We start from the raw sequence: 15,893 nt of genomic DNA on the forward strand, positions 1-15,893 counted from the left end.
ATAGCCTTGACTAGACGGACCTTTGTTGGCAAAGTAATGTCTCTGCTTTTCAATATGTTATCTAGGTTGGTTATAACTTTCCTTCCAAGGAGTAAGCATCTTTTAATTTCATGGCTGCAGTCACCATCTGCAGTGATTTTGGAGCCCCCAGAAATACAGTCTGACGCTGTTTCCACTGTTTCCCCATCTATTTCCCATGAAGTGGTGGGACCGGATGCCATGATCTTCGTTTTCTGAATGTTGAGCTTTAAGCCCACTTTTTCACTCTCCACTTTCACTTTCATCAAGAGGCTTTTTAGTTACTCTTCACTTTCTGTCATAAGGGTGGTGTCATCTGCATATCTGAGGTTATTGATATTTCTCCCGGCAATCTTGATTCCAGCTTGTGTTTCTTCCAGTCCAGCGTTTCTCATGATGTACTCTGCATATAAGTTAAATAAACAGGGTGACAATATAGAGCCTTGACGTACTCCTTTTCCTATTTGTTACCAGTCTGTTGTTCCATGTCCAGTTCTAACTGTTGCTTTCTGACCTGCACATAGGTTTCTCAAGAGGCAGGTCAGGTGGTCTGGTATTCCATCTCTTGAAGAATTTTCCAGAGTTTATTGTGATCCACACAGTAAAAGGCTTTGGCATAGTCAATAAAGCAGAAATAGGTGTCTTTCTGCAACTCTCTTGCTTTTTCCATGATCCAGCAGATGTTGGCAATTTGATCCCTGGTTCCTCTGCCTTTTCTAAAACCAGCTTGAACATCTGGAAGTTCATGGTTCACATATTGCTGAAGCCTGGCTTGGAGAATTTTGAGCATTACTTTAATAGAGTGTGAGATATTAAAAACAACAAAAAACTGTTGTAAACCCCAGAAACCTATTGCTAATCCATTATACTTACTAATAGTATATACCACTGTATATGTCTCAACTTAGACAATAATAAAATCCTAAGATTCACTTAGAAATGGGGGGAGGGTGATAGGAAAGGGGCAGGACATACCAGAAACAGAAACTAACCAACCCCTAAAGAATATGACCCACGAATTAATAATAAGACTTAAGAAACACAGTTTTGATCATCCAACTTTTAGAATGTTATTTCATTAATAAAGGGCCTCATAAGTCTGCTGCTGTTAACATACTGCAGCATCCTAATCCAATTTCAGAGAACAATATTACATCTTAAAAATTTTGTGTTAAAATAATTCTAAGATTCAGTTATTCAAAAACAGGCCAAAATTAGTTTAGAAAATGCTTTTATGCTGTATACTGTATTTCTCCTCCTTAGCATTTGTCGAAGTTTCATTATATTATTGGTTTAATGTTGCTCTCTTTCTCTCCTACTAAATTATAAACAAGTATTTCTCCAATAAAGAACTCAAACCCCAGAGAGTAGTACATCTCGGATTCTAATTTGGCACACACAGCATTGAAAGTTCAACGCTATCACGTTAGTGACCACTATATATATATAAGTTAAAGTGACTGTAAAAACAAATAGGACGAATTCTGGAATGATGACAGAATAAAAAGTCCCACAAATTTGCTTCTCCACCTAGATGACGATTGTACTGGCAAAATGCAATTGCCAGTGTGACGTAAGTATTTTGGAATTCTGTAGTCTATTGAGGGCTTGCAACTTCCAGAAGTTATTAGATGTCAAACTGTGGTTAATTTAGTCAATTTCAATTCTCAGCAGTGTTGCAGCTACGCAATTCCCATTCTTCATAATTTGTTCCTGCAGCAGCTGGCACAAAGCCTGCACAAGCCAGGGCAGAGTAGGGAGGAAGGGGGCAGCCAAAAAGGACCCTGTTCTTCAAATATAGGGAATCTGTGTTCTGATTGCTGCCTCTGATCACAGAGGTTTCAAAGAGGCTGCTGCTGCTGCTGTTGCTACTGCTAAGTCGCTTCAGTCGTGTCCGACTCTGTGCAACCCCATAGACGGCAGCCCACCAGGCTCCCCTGTCTCTGGGATTCTCCAGTCAAGAACACTGGAGTGGGTTGCCATTTCCTTCTCCAATGCATCAAAGTGAAAAGTCAAAGTGAAGTTGCTCAGTCGTGTCCAACTCTTAGCTACCTCATGGACAGTGGCCATTATTGCTGAGCCTCCCCCAAGTAATATAAATTCCTCCCCCTCTGGCTGAAGTGACTCCTAGATTTAAAGGGCAATTGTCTCCTCCCATAATTTTCCCCTTTTGAGAATCAGACACTGACGATTAGAATATTCAAAAACAACCACATATATGAGGGAAATCACAAAGTCATTGTGCATACCTGGGGAAGGTGCAGGCATAGAAAAAAAATTAGAGAAGATTTTAAGGTTAACTCATAAGCTAATTTTTAGCACAAAGAGCCTACAGCAATCAAAAACCCCCAAACAAAAAAAACAGCAAACTTTAGAAAAGGGGAGAATCTGATTTCCAGAAAAATCATAAGATTCAAATGTCCAATTTCCAACAAAAAAATTCAAAAGGCATGCAAAGAAATAGGAACACATGTTCCATTCAAAGGAGGGAGAGTGAAGAAAAAAGAAACTGTCTCTGAAAAAAAGCTGGTGGCATATCTATTAGACAAATGATTTAAGGCAACCACTGTAATGATATCCAAAGAACTAAAGGACATGGTGCACAAAGTCAAGGAAAGAATGTATGAACAAAAGGGAGAAAGCAATAAAAGGCAGAAAACCTAAAGAGAAACCAAAAGGAAATTCTGAAGCTGAAAAGTAAAGTAATTGAAATGAAAAATTCACTAAAGTAGATGTGAGCAGGCAGAAGAATTAGGAAACCTGAAGACAGGATGATGTAAATTCTTAAGTCTGAGAACAGAAAGACTGAAGAAAAGTAACCAGAGTCTAAAGAGACTTGTTGGCCATCATTATTAAGCAGACCAACAAACACTGCAGGAGTCCAAGAAGAGAGAGACCAAAGGGGAAGAGAGAATATCTGAAGAAATAATGGGTAAAACATTCCCAAATTTGATGAAAGACATGAATATAAACAATCAAAGAAGCTGAAAAAACTCAAGATAGGATGAACTTGGAGAGATTCACACTCAGACACATTAAAATCAAACTGCTGAAAGACAAAGAGAAAATGGTGAAAGCAGTACAACAAAGTGACTCAATATACAAGAGCTCCTTTGAGGTCAGGAAACAGTGGGCTGGTATATTCAAAGTGCTCAAAGAAAAACACTGTCAATCAAGAACCCAGTAACTGGCAAAATAATCTCTCAAATATGAGGGAGAAATTATGACATTCTCAAATAAACAAAGCTGAAGGAGATCATTACTTATAGACTGGCCCTGAAAAAAATGCTAAAGCGAATCCTACATGTAGAAATGAAAGGACACAAGACAGTAACTCTAGGTGTCTGAAGAAATAAAGACCTTGGTAATAAGGATAAATACAAGGAAACGCTTTGTTATCTTAATAGTGTTTTGTAACATCACTTTTTGTTATCTATATGATTTAAGAGACTAATATTTTTTTAACTATATTTTAAAGAAGTGGACATGTTAGTCACTCAGTCATGTCTGACTCTTTGTCACCCCGTGGACAATGGCCCACCAAGATCCTCTACCCATGGGGTTTTCCAGACAAGAATACTGGAGTGGGTTGCCATGCCTGATCCTGGGTCAGGAAGATCCCTGGAGAAGGGCATGGCAACCCACCCCAGTATTCTTGCCTGGAATTTTATATTTTAAAAGTTAGTCTAAAAGTGAATTATTCATACAGAAGTGATGTCAACATCAGTAAATAACTAAAATCAGTTACTAGCCCAGAAGTTAATATTATAATAACTTTGCTTTGTAATTTCACATTTTCTACATAATTTAAAACATGAATGCATTTAAAAATTGTTAGTTTAGGTTTTTGTACATATAATGTATAAAGTTGTAATTTTGTGACATAAACAACTGAAAGGGGTGGGGATGTAACTGTTTAAAAGGAGCAGAGTTTTCATATATCATTAAAGTTAAACTACATAAATTTAAATTTTAGTGTTTTAACTTCAGGATGTTAAATGTAATCTCCATGGTAACCACAGAGAAATTAGCTACAAATATACATAAAAAGAAAAATGAAAGGAATCTAAACATTTCACTACATATATAAAAAAATCAACCAAACAAAAAATCAGACAGTAATGCAGGAAATAAACCTGTAATAAATATAGAAAATAAATAACAAAATGACAGAAGGTTCTCCTTATCAATAATTACTTTAAATGCAAATTGCTTAAACCCTCCAATCAAAAAAAAAGCAGAATGGATAAAACCACATGACCCAACTATGTTTTCTGCAAGAGACTTCATTGAGATCCAAAGATGCAAACAGGTTGAAAGTGATAGAAAAAGATATTCCATGCAACTAGCAACTAAAAGATAGGCGTGACCATATTAATATTAGATAAAATAAAAGTTAAATTAAAAAAAGTTATAAGGGACAAAGGACATTACATATTAATAGAAGGTTTAATACAGTAAGAAAATAAAACAATTAACATTCATGTACCTAATGATATACCATCAAAATCTATGAAATAAAAAGCGACAGAATTAAAGAGAGTAAACAGTTTTACAAATAATAGTTAAAGATTTCAATGCCCTGTTCAAAATAACGTGTAAAATAGCCAGACAAAAGATAAGTACAAAAAAAAATGACTTACATGACACAATAAACCAATCTGACCTAACAGACACATTTGAAACACTCTGCCCAACAACAGGATACGTTCTTTTCAAGTGCATTTGGATTATTTCCAGAATATACCATATGTTAGGCCACAATTACGTCTCAATAGATTTAGTAAGGAAGTTGTCATACAAAGTATGTTTTATGTCAAAAATGGATGAAGATAGTAAGCAGTAATAGAAGCAAACTGGAAAATTCACCAAGTTGTGGAAATTAAACAACATACTATTAACCAATGAATCAAATAAATACTAGAGAAAATGAGGGCAATAGTTTTTTTTAAAAGATCAACAAATTGACAAACTTTTAGTTAGATGGACTAAGGGAAAAGGAGAGAATAATAAATTATTAAAATCAGAAATGAAAGTGGGAACACTATTGTTAATTCAACAGAAACAAAAAGGATTATAGGAGTTATTATGAGCAAGTGTAAGCCAACAAACTGGATAACTTAGACAAAATGGAAAAACTCCTACCAATGCCAAATCATGAAGAGAAAATTTTAATACTTTATAATAAGGAATTGAATCAGTAATCAAAAATCTCCTGACAAAGAAAAGCCCTTAAAATCTGACTGTTTTTCTGGTGAAATCCACCAAACATGTGAAGAACTACCATCAATTTTTTCAAATTCTGCCCCAAAATTGAAGAGGAAGGTATACTCCCCAACTTATACTTCAAGGCCAGCATTATCACTATAAGAAAACTGCACACCAATATCCCTTATGTATACTAATCCAAAAATCTCAACAAAAATTGAATTCAGCATTATACTAAGAGGTTTATATACCATGAGCAAGTAGGATTTATTACTGGATTGCAAGGATGATTCAACACAGGAAAACTGATCAATGTAACATACCACATCAATAGAATAAAGAAGAAGGGCGGGGGGGGAAACCCAGCATGATCATCTCAATCTATGCAGGAAGTATGTGACAGTATTAAATATTTTAACTTAGAATATAAGGAAACCACCACATAATAAAGGTCATACATGAAAAACCTACAGCAAACGTACTTCCATGGTGAAAGACTGAAAACTTTCCCTCTAATATCAAAAACAAGTCAAGCTGGCCCACTTTCACAACTTCTATCCAACAAAGTATTGAAAATCAGTCAATTAAACAAATAAGAAGAAAAATTATTCAGCAGCTTCAGCTGCAAGCAACAAATTCTGGTAAATTCTCTTTTCAATTTTTATTCCATTAATAAATATTTTCTATTTCCCTGCTATGGTTTCTTAGACATACCCATCATTTAAAAGTAGACTTTTAATTTCTAAATACATGAGATTTTAAAGTATCTTTGATATTAATTTCCCACTCTGATATTATTTTCTCATTTAGTGCTTTCTTCTCTTTAATCACCCTGTGTTTTTTCAGTCTTCTAACTTTATTGAAGTTTTCAATGCTAAGTCAAAGATCTCTCTTTGTAAATGTTACGTTGTATTTGAAAATATGGGGGTTATTTTCAAGTATCTTTTGATACTGATCTCTAACGTAATTCTACAAGGATAAGAGAACAAACTCTGTATGATTTCAATATCTTTAGACCACCCATTTTTTGCACCTGGTCTTATGTCTCTGGATATGTTCCAGTGTCTCCTCGTTTATAATCTATGGGAATTTGAACAGAATATGTATCCTACTGTTGTATGAAAACTGTATAAATCTTAATTATGTTGAACTGGTGAACAGTGCTTTTCAAGACTACTGCATCCTTCTACTTCTCTGTATATTCATTCTATTAATTTTTGAGACTTTGATATTGAAACTCCAACTAAAAATCTTAATTTAACTACAAAAAAATAATTGTAATATGTAGTGGAACTACATATAACCATGTTCTGTATTTTCCAAGTCTCTTGTAAATGTGTTATCATATTTCCAAAATTTTTAAAAATGGCCAAAACAAGGGGTACTCTGACCCTCCTGTTTCCCTGTAAAGCATGAAGTAAATTTCCCAAATGAAAAAAAGAAAATTATCTGTTTGCAGATAATATGATCATATATGTAGAAAACTCTGAAGGAACCACACAAAAGTCTGTTAGAACTAATAAACTTAGCAAAGTGGCAGTAAATGGTCTACACACAAAAATCAGTTGCATTCCTATATACAAACAAGCTGGAAAGAAAACAAATACAATTCAATTTACAACAGTATCAAAAAGAATAAACAGTTAGGAATGAACTTAGCCAACGAGTGAAATATCTGTGCAATGAAAACTATAACATTGCTGAAAGAAATTAAAGACAATAGGAATAAATGGAAACACATCCCCTGTTCATGACATCTTAATACTGTTAAGATGTCAATACTACCCAAAGCAATTTATAGATTTAATACAATTCCTATCAAAATAACAATGATGTCTTTTTGCAGAAAAAGGAAAACCCATCCAAAAATTCATTTGGAATCTCAAGGGACCTGAATAGACAAAATAGTCCTAAAACTGACAAAGCTAGATGACTTAAACTTAAAGGCAGCCATATGCCACTGGAATTGAATATACAGTGCAGAAATAATCCCACATATATATAGTCGAATTATTTTCAATTATTAAGGGTATAAAGACCGTTCAATGCGAACAAGACAGTCTTTTCAATACACAGTGCTGAAACACTGGATATCCAAATGCAAAATAATGAAGCCTAACACCATATACAAAAATTAATTTTAAATGGAACCATGACTTAAATAAAAGACCTAAAACTATAAAACCCTAAGAAGAAAACACAAGATAAAAGCTTCACGACAGTGCATTTGGCAGTGATTCACTGGATATAACACCAAAGGCACAGGCAACAAAAGAAAATATAGACAATTTGGACTTGCTAAAAATTAAAAATTGTGTGCATCAAACGACATTATCCACAGAGTAAAAAGACAACCCACAGAATGGGAGTCAATATTTGCAAATCATGTATCTAATAAGGAACTAATATCCAGAATATACAGAGAATTTCTAAAACTCAAAAGAAACCAACAACACAATTCAAAATGGGTAAAAGATATTTCTCCAAAGAAGATATACAAAGGGCCAATAAACACATGAAAAGATGTTCAACATCACTAATCACTGGGGAGCTGAAAATCAGAACTACAATGAGATGCCACCTTATACCCATCAGTGTGACTGACAATATGAAAACAGAATAAATATAAGGAGTGTTGCTGTAGATGTGGGAAAATTGGAACCACTGTACTTCACTGGTGGGAATATAAAGTGCTACACCACTGTGGAAAATAGTTATGATGGTTCCCCTAAAAATTTAGTTACAAAATAATCTAGTTACTATACTTTCAGGTATATACTCTAAAGAACTGAAGGCAGGATCTTGAAGACATATCTATGCACCCATGTTCATAGCAGCATTATTCACAATAGCTAAAATGTGGAAGCAACTTGAGTTGTTAACTGACAAATGGATAAGCAAAGTCTGATACACACATAAAATGAGATATTATTTAGCTTTAAAAAAAAGGTATATTCTGGTGCTACATATGTATACAGCATGGATTAACCTTAAGGTCAGTATGCTAAGTGCAATCAGCTAGCCACAGACAGACATATACTGTTATGATTCACTTATCTAAGGTACTTGAGTCAAAATCATAGAGAAAGAATGTAGAATACTAGTTGCCAAGGCCTCACCTGGGAGGTGAGGGGGAGAGGGGGGAATGGGGAATTCAGTGTTTAATGGGTACAGAGTTTCAATTCTGCGAAATGAATAAAATGTTCTGCAGATGGATGATGGTGATATATAGACACCAATATGAATGTACTTAATACCACTGAACTGTAAACTTTAAAATAGTTAAGGTGGTGTAATATACATTATGTGTCTATTAACAATTAAAAAAGGAGAAAAAATGACCTCAATCTAATTAATAAAATGCATCAAACAAACACAAATTGCAGGTATTCTACAAAACAACTAGCCTGTTCTCTTATAAAAGGCCACACACATGAAAGACTGTGGCACTACTTTAGATTAAAGTAGATTCATGAACACTAACTGTGGTCTTGGATGGGACAAAGGAGCTGTTTTTGTTTTTCATATAAAGAACATTACTAGGCTACTGGCAAAAGAGAATTATGGTCTGTAGTATTATGTTGCTTCTCTTGTGGCTCAGATGGTAAAGAACACACATGCAACGCAGGAGATCTGGGTTCAATCCCTGGGTTGGGAAGATCCCCTGGTGAAGGGAACTGCTACCCACTCCAATATTCTGGTCTGGAGAATTCCATGGACAAAGGAGCCTGGCAGGCTAGCTAACTTTCTGCTTTAGATCACTATATTATAGCAATATTTTTCTTTCTCAGGAAGACATTTAGTATCATATTTATCATATTTACCCATATGATATTTAGGGTAAGGAGACATGAGTAAAACTTCCTTTTAATTGGTATACAAAAAAAAATCATACTCAATTATATAAGAAGAGAAATGATGAAGAAGATGTGGTAGGCAAAAATTTTAACAATTGGGGGAGACATAGGTATATGAAATTTTTGTACAATTCTTGCAACTCTTTTTAAGTGTGAAATAATTTGAAAATAACACAAAAACAAACAAACCAAAAAATCCAAGACACAAACAGAATAGCGGCACTGCAGTCAAGTGATAGTGTGTGGTTAAAAAAGGTCCATCAAGGTAATCCAAATATATTATTGTATTTAAGATCACTACTAAAGTGAAAATGTAACAAGCCATGCTTTAGATTATACTAATGATCAAATCATTTAAGGGTCAACACTCATATGTTCTGTGAAACCTGCACTGTCCAAAAGCAACAGGATACTCTATACTGTATACACCTCTAACCTTAATTCCTCTCATGTCATGTGGGAGTTATCTGCTCTCTCTTGCATGAACAGATAGTAGGCTCTCAGAGGAAAAGAACAATGTTATATTTATTTTTATATTTACATGACTGGAACAGTAACAAATAATTAACAAAAAACAATGTCTCCAAAGCGTCTGAGTATGAACATAGACTTTTCATACAAACATAAAATTAGCTATAAAGCATTTCAATAATACTTTCATTACATGATAGCTCCTCAGAACTGGTTTTTAAAAAAAGGTCTAAAGAATCTAGTTGTAAAGAAAAGTATTTACTCTGGGTGTATATTTAATAGGCTAGTATCTTAGAGATTATATCATCAGTAGGAAGAACTAGCATCTGTTACACAATTGCTATTTGCTCAGTTTCTATGTGGTTGGAGAAACCGAGGCTATGAGAAACTGAATAATGTTCCCACCATCACACAACCAGGAAAAGGCGAGGCCAGGAATTGGTAAAGTTCACTATAAAGTCCAGGTTCTTTCTGCAACTTCAAAAGCCATACAAAATCAATACACAGAAAACACTTGCATTACTATATATTAACAATGAAAAATAAAAAGAAGTTAAGGAGTCAATCCCATTCACCAGTGCAACAAAAAGAATTAAATATCTAGGAATAAACTTACCTAAGAAGACAAAAGAACTGTATACAGAAAATTATACAACACTGATGAAAGAAATCAAATATGACATAAACAGATGGAGAGAGATTGCACATTTCGGGGTAGGAACAATCAATATTGTGAAAATGACTACACTACCAAATGCAATCTACAGATTTAATGTGATCCTTACCAAATTACCACAGCATTTTTCACAAACTACAACAAAAAATTTCACTAATCATATGGAAACACAAAAGACCCCAAATAACCAAAGCAGTTTTGAGAAAGAAGAATGGAGCTGGAGGAATCAACTTTCCTGACTTCAGATTATATTACAAAGCTACAGTCATCAAGACAGTATGGTATGGGCACAGAAACAGAAATATAGACCAATGGAACAAGATAGAAAGCCCAGAAATAAACCCATGCACCTATGGATACCTTATTTCTAACAAAGGAGGCAAGAATATACAATGGGGCAAAGAAAGCCTCTTCAATAAGTGGTGCTGGGAAAACTGGACAGCTACATGTAAAAGAATGAAATTAGAACACTTCCTAACACCACACACAAAGATAAACTCAAAATGGATTAAAGACTTAAATGTAAGACCAGGAACTATAAAACTCTTACAGGAAGACATAGGCAGAACACTCAATGACATAAATCAAAGCAAGATCCTCTATGACCCACCTTCTAGACTAACGGGAATAAAAATGAAAGTAAATAATTGGGACTTGATTAAACTCAAAAGCTTTTGCAGAGCAAAGGAAACTATAAGCTAGGTGAAAAGGCAACCCTCGCAATGAGAGAAAATAATAGCAAATGAAACAACTGACAAAAGATTAATTTCCAAAATATACAGGCAGCTCATACAACTCAATACCAGAAAAACAAACAACCCAATCAAAAAGTAGGAAAAAGACCTAAATAGACATTTCTCCAAAGAAGACATACAGATGGCTAACAAACACATGAAAACATGCTCAGTATCACTCATTATTAGAGAAATGCAAATCAAAATTACAATGAGACATCAACTTATACCGGTCAGAATGGCAATCATCAAAAAGTCTACAAACAATACATGCTGGAGAGGGTGTGGAGAAAAGGGAACCCTCTTTCACTGTTGGTGGGAATGTAAATTGATACAGTCACTGTGGAAGACAGTATGGAGATTCCTTAAAAAACTAGGAATGATATGACCGAGCAATGCCACTGCTGGGCATATACCCTAAGAAGAAGTGAAGTCGCTCAGTCGTGTCCGACTCTTCGCGACCGCATGGACTATAGCCTATCAGGCTCCTCTGTCCATGGGATTTTCCAGGCAAGAGTGCTGGAGTGGATTGCCATTTCTTTCTCCAGGGGATCGTTCAGACCCAGGAATAGAACCCGGGTCTCCCGCATTGCAGGCAGACGCTTTACCGTCTGAGCCAGGACCCAATCGAAGGACACCAAAACTGAAAAAGACACATGTACCCCAATGTTCACTGCAGCACTATTTACAATAGCTAGAACACGGAAGCAACCTAGATGTCCATCAACAGATGAATGGATAAAGAAATTCTGGTACATATACACAATGGAATATTACTCAGCCATAAAAAGGAACAATTTGAGTCAGTTCTAATGAGGTGGATGAAACTAGAGCCTATTATACAGAATGAAGTAAGTCAGAAAGATAAAGATAAATATTGTATTCAGTTCAGTTCAGTCACTCAGTCCTGTCCGACTCTTTGTGACCCCATGAATTGCAGCACGCCAGGCCTCCCTGTCCATCACCAACTCCCGGAGTTTACCCAAACTCATGTCCATCCATCCATCTCATCCTCTGTCGGCCCCTTCTCCTCCTGCCCCCAATCCCTCCCAGCATCAGAGTCTTTTCCAATGAGTCAACTCTTCGCATGAGGTGGCCAAAGTACTGGAGTTTCAGCTTTAGCATCAGTCCTTCCAATGAATACCTAGGACTGATCTCCTTTAGAACGGACTGGTTGGATCTCCTTGCAGTCCAAGGGACTCTCAAGAGTCTTCTCCAACACCACAATTGAAAAGCATCAGTTCTTCTGCACTCAGCTTTCTTCACAGTCCAACTCTCACATCCATATGTGACCACTGGAAAAACCATAGCCTTGACTAGACGAACCTTTGTTGGCAAAGTAATGTGTCTGCTTTTCAATATGCTATCTAGGTTGGTCATAACTTTTCTTCCAAGGATTAACCGTCTTCTAATTTCATGGCTGCAGTCACCATCTGCAGTGATTTTGGAGCCCCCAAAAATAAAGTCTGACACTGTTTCCACTGTTTCCCCATCTATTTCCCATGAAGTGATGGGACTGGATACCATGATCTTTGTTTTCTGAATGTTGAGCTTTAAGCCAACTTTTTCATTCTCCTCTTTCACTTTCATCAAGAGGCTTTTGAGTTCCTCTTCACTTTCTGCCATAAGAGTGATGTCATCTGCATATATGAGGTTATTGATATTTCTCCTGGCAATCTTGATTCCAGCTTGTGCTTCTTCCAGCCCAGCATTTCTCATGAGGTACTCTGCATAGAAGTTAAATAAGCAGGGTGACAATATACAGCCTTGACATACTCCTTTTCCTATTTGGAACCAGTCTGTTCCATGTCCAGTTCTAACTGTTGCTTCCTGACCTGCATATAGGTTTCTCAAGAGGCAGGTCAGGTGGTCTGGTATTCTCATCTCTTTCAGAATTTTCCAGAGTTTATTGTGATCCACACAGTCAAAGGCTTTGGCATAGTCAATAAAGCAGAAATAGGTGTCTTTCTGGAACTCTCTTGCTTTTCCCATGATCCAGCGGATGTTGGCAATTTGATCTCTGGTTCCTCTGCCTACTAACACATATATATAGAATCTAGAAAGATGGTATTAAAGAATTTATTTGCAGGGCAGCAATGGAGAAACAGACATAGAAAACAGACTTATGGACAAGGGCAGAGGGGAGGAGAGTGTAAGATGTATGGAGAGAGTAACATGGAAACTTACATTACTGTATGTAAAATAAACAGCCAATGGGAATTTGCTGTATGTCTCAGGAATCTCAAATAGGGGCTCTCTATCAATCTAAAGAGGTGGAATGGGGAGGAGATGGAAGGGACATTCAAGAGGGAGGGGATGTATGTATACCAATGGCTGATTTATGTTGAAGCTTGACAGAAAACAACAAAATCCTATAAAGCAATTATCCTTGAATAAATAAATAAAAGCCATTCAATGTATCTCTGTACCACTCTAAATAGTAAGCATAATTTTCATATTTTCATAAAATTTAAATGACATGATCAATATAAAAGTACTCTGAAAGTTTAAAGTTCTAAAAATAATATAAGACAATATTTTAAAAATTTATCATCTTTCTAGCTATCTGTCCTCAAACTCACTTTCAAATAGAGAGGTGTTAGCCCCCATTTTTAATAGATGAAGGGAGTATAAAACTCAGAGAGGTTAAACAATTTGAGTCACAAAGCAGGACTAGACTCTAAATCTTAAATCTTCTGTTTCTATTTCTATTATCTCCTGATGCATCCAAAGTATAAAGTAGTAGATCTTTAGAAGAAAAATTGTATTTATTTAAAATGTTAAAATCAAGTTATATATAAGATATGGATTTAAAAATTCATTTGGGGACAAATATTTTAATCACTTTTATTAATTTTATAATGTATATGTTATACTCAATTACTCAGGTATACATACACTTATTCTGCAAAATGAGGCACACCCACAGCCTTCTCATGTAAAACAAAACGAATTATTAAACTATTCAACATAAACTTTTGTAAGTATATTTAAAACCTAAAATGAGGTTGCTGCTGCTACTGCTAAGTCGCTTCAGTTATGTCTGATTCTGTGCGACCCCACAGATGGCAGCCCACCAGGCTGCCCTATTAATAAGCCTCTCCTGTTTGTTTTTAAACTTGTTCCTTGGTTTACTGTCTCAAGCAAATATGAAGTAACACTAATGATACAAATAGCCAAGATCAAGTGCCAGCTGCATATGCATATTATTCTTTCAATCACTGTAAAACATCTCAAGTAAGTACTACTATCATCATCAGTGTTAACAGGTGAGTAACGAGATCAAGGTTAAGTAAACTGCTCAATTATACAGCTAGTAAGTGGTAGGAAAGTGAAAAAGTATTAGTTGCTCAGTCATGTCTGACTCTTTGACCCCATGGACTATAGCCTGTCAGGCTCCTCTGTCCATGAAATTGTCCAGGCAAGAATACTGGAGAGGGCAGGATGTGGTAGAACTAGAATTCTAAACCAGATCAATCTGAGTTCTTTATTTATAATTACAAGGTTATGCAATCTCTAAACAATTTTCAAGTGTAGTGTGATACTGAGCTAGGGACACTTGGAATAAATAAGAGAACTTCTGAACAGGAGAGGACTGATTCCTAACTGAATATAAGAGCAGAAATTACTTCAAAATTTCAAAGGGTTTTAGAAAACTATTATGACATCAAAAGACAAACTGAGGTGACATGACTAGAATAAACTTTCAAGTCTCCTACTTCAAAACATACTGTGCTACTAAATCCTAGTTACTTTGAAGAATGTTACATTATTACAATAACCCTTTGTCTATGTAGAATTATATTTTATAATTTATAAATTCAATTTCTCTTTGCACTGTACAGAAAATATCCATCTGGATTTATCTATTCAATTCTTGGCAGTTTCATAATTTGACTTTTTGTGATTTTCATAAGTTTTATTGTAATACCTGTATTTCCCCCTAGAATCTTATTCTGTATAATGTTCTGATTTTCACTTTTTAAGAGAGGAGAAGGGCACTGAGATGAGAACAATGAAAGGTGATAACCCATTTTTCCCCCTAATAGGACTTATTTTGACACAGCAAAAAACACCATTTTTACTAGATTTTATGCTACAGGTCAATAATAGTAAAATTACCTAAAGATCCATTTGTTTACACATTAAAATGAGATAATGACCTTTGGTGTGAAAGATCTCAATTATCCTACTTACTAATACCACTGTGATTTTACCTTTGGATAACTCTGTTGGTAGTGTAGTTATTTATTCTCTTAACAAGCCATCCCTTGGAACTATTAAAGCTCTGAAAGCTACAAATATTCAGATTCTCTGACATTTGGCTATTATCTCATTGTATTTTTTGGCTGTTACACGTTAACTTAAAAAGATAAACTCATGATTTCAGAGTATTTTTACATTTACAGAAAAGTTGCAAAGATACCATAAAGAGCTCCCAAATACTTTATATACATCAGCTATTATTTTTCAATAATAAATGTGAAGTATGTTATCCTATCAAATGACAGAAAGATTGAGTATTTCCAAAGAAGATCAACATATACTGGAGAACAAAATGCTATATATAAAAGGACACATATAGTACAAAATTAGGAGGGATAATTATTTTTACTATCTGTAGAAAATAAAATTTCCCAAAGCAAATACATTTTAAAATTGTTTTGAACAGACTTATATGTATAAAAGGCATGATAACAAATCTAAGGAGATTCCATATGATGAAGTTGAGAATGTATCTTTTTTGTAGATAACCTAATAAAATGGCAAATATTGAACCCATCTTATATTAAATCCCAGATATTTAACTCCCTAAAAATATCATTTAAAGTCCAAAGTGTATTACCAAATCTAACAAAGAAACAGTTGAAATGATCTGAAAAGAATACAAATGAAACCATTAAGAACAAATAAAAGTTTTATAAAGAA

The 15,893-nt window shown here is 35.0% G+C and overlaps 1 protein-coding gene across 16 annotated transcripts in view; it reads right to left on the minus strand.

Moving 5' to 3' along the window:
- DLG1 (discs large MAGUK scaffold protein 1) overlaps window positions 1-15,893 on the minus strand; it is a 270,955-nt gene that overhangs the window by 127,394 nt on the left and 127,668 nt on the right. The gene's annotated exons all lie outside the window — the stretch shown is intronic.

This window comes from Bos taurus, chromosome 1, assembly GCF_002263795.3.
Source record: "Bos taurus isolate L1 Dominette 01449 registration number 42190680 breed Hereford chromosome 1, ARS-UCD2.0, whole genome shotgun sequence".
In the NCBI taxonomy this organism is placed as follows: Eukaryota; Metazoa; Chordata; class Mammalia; order Artiodactyla; family Bovidae; genus Bos; species Bos taurus.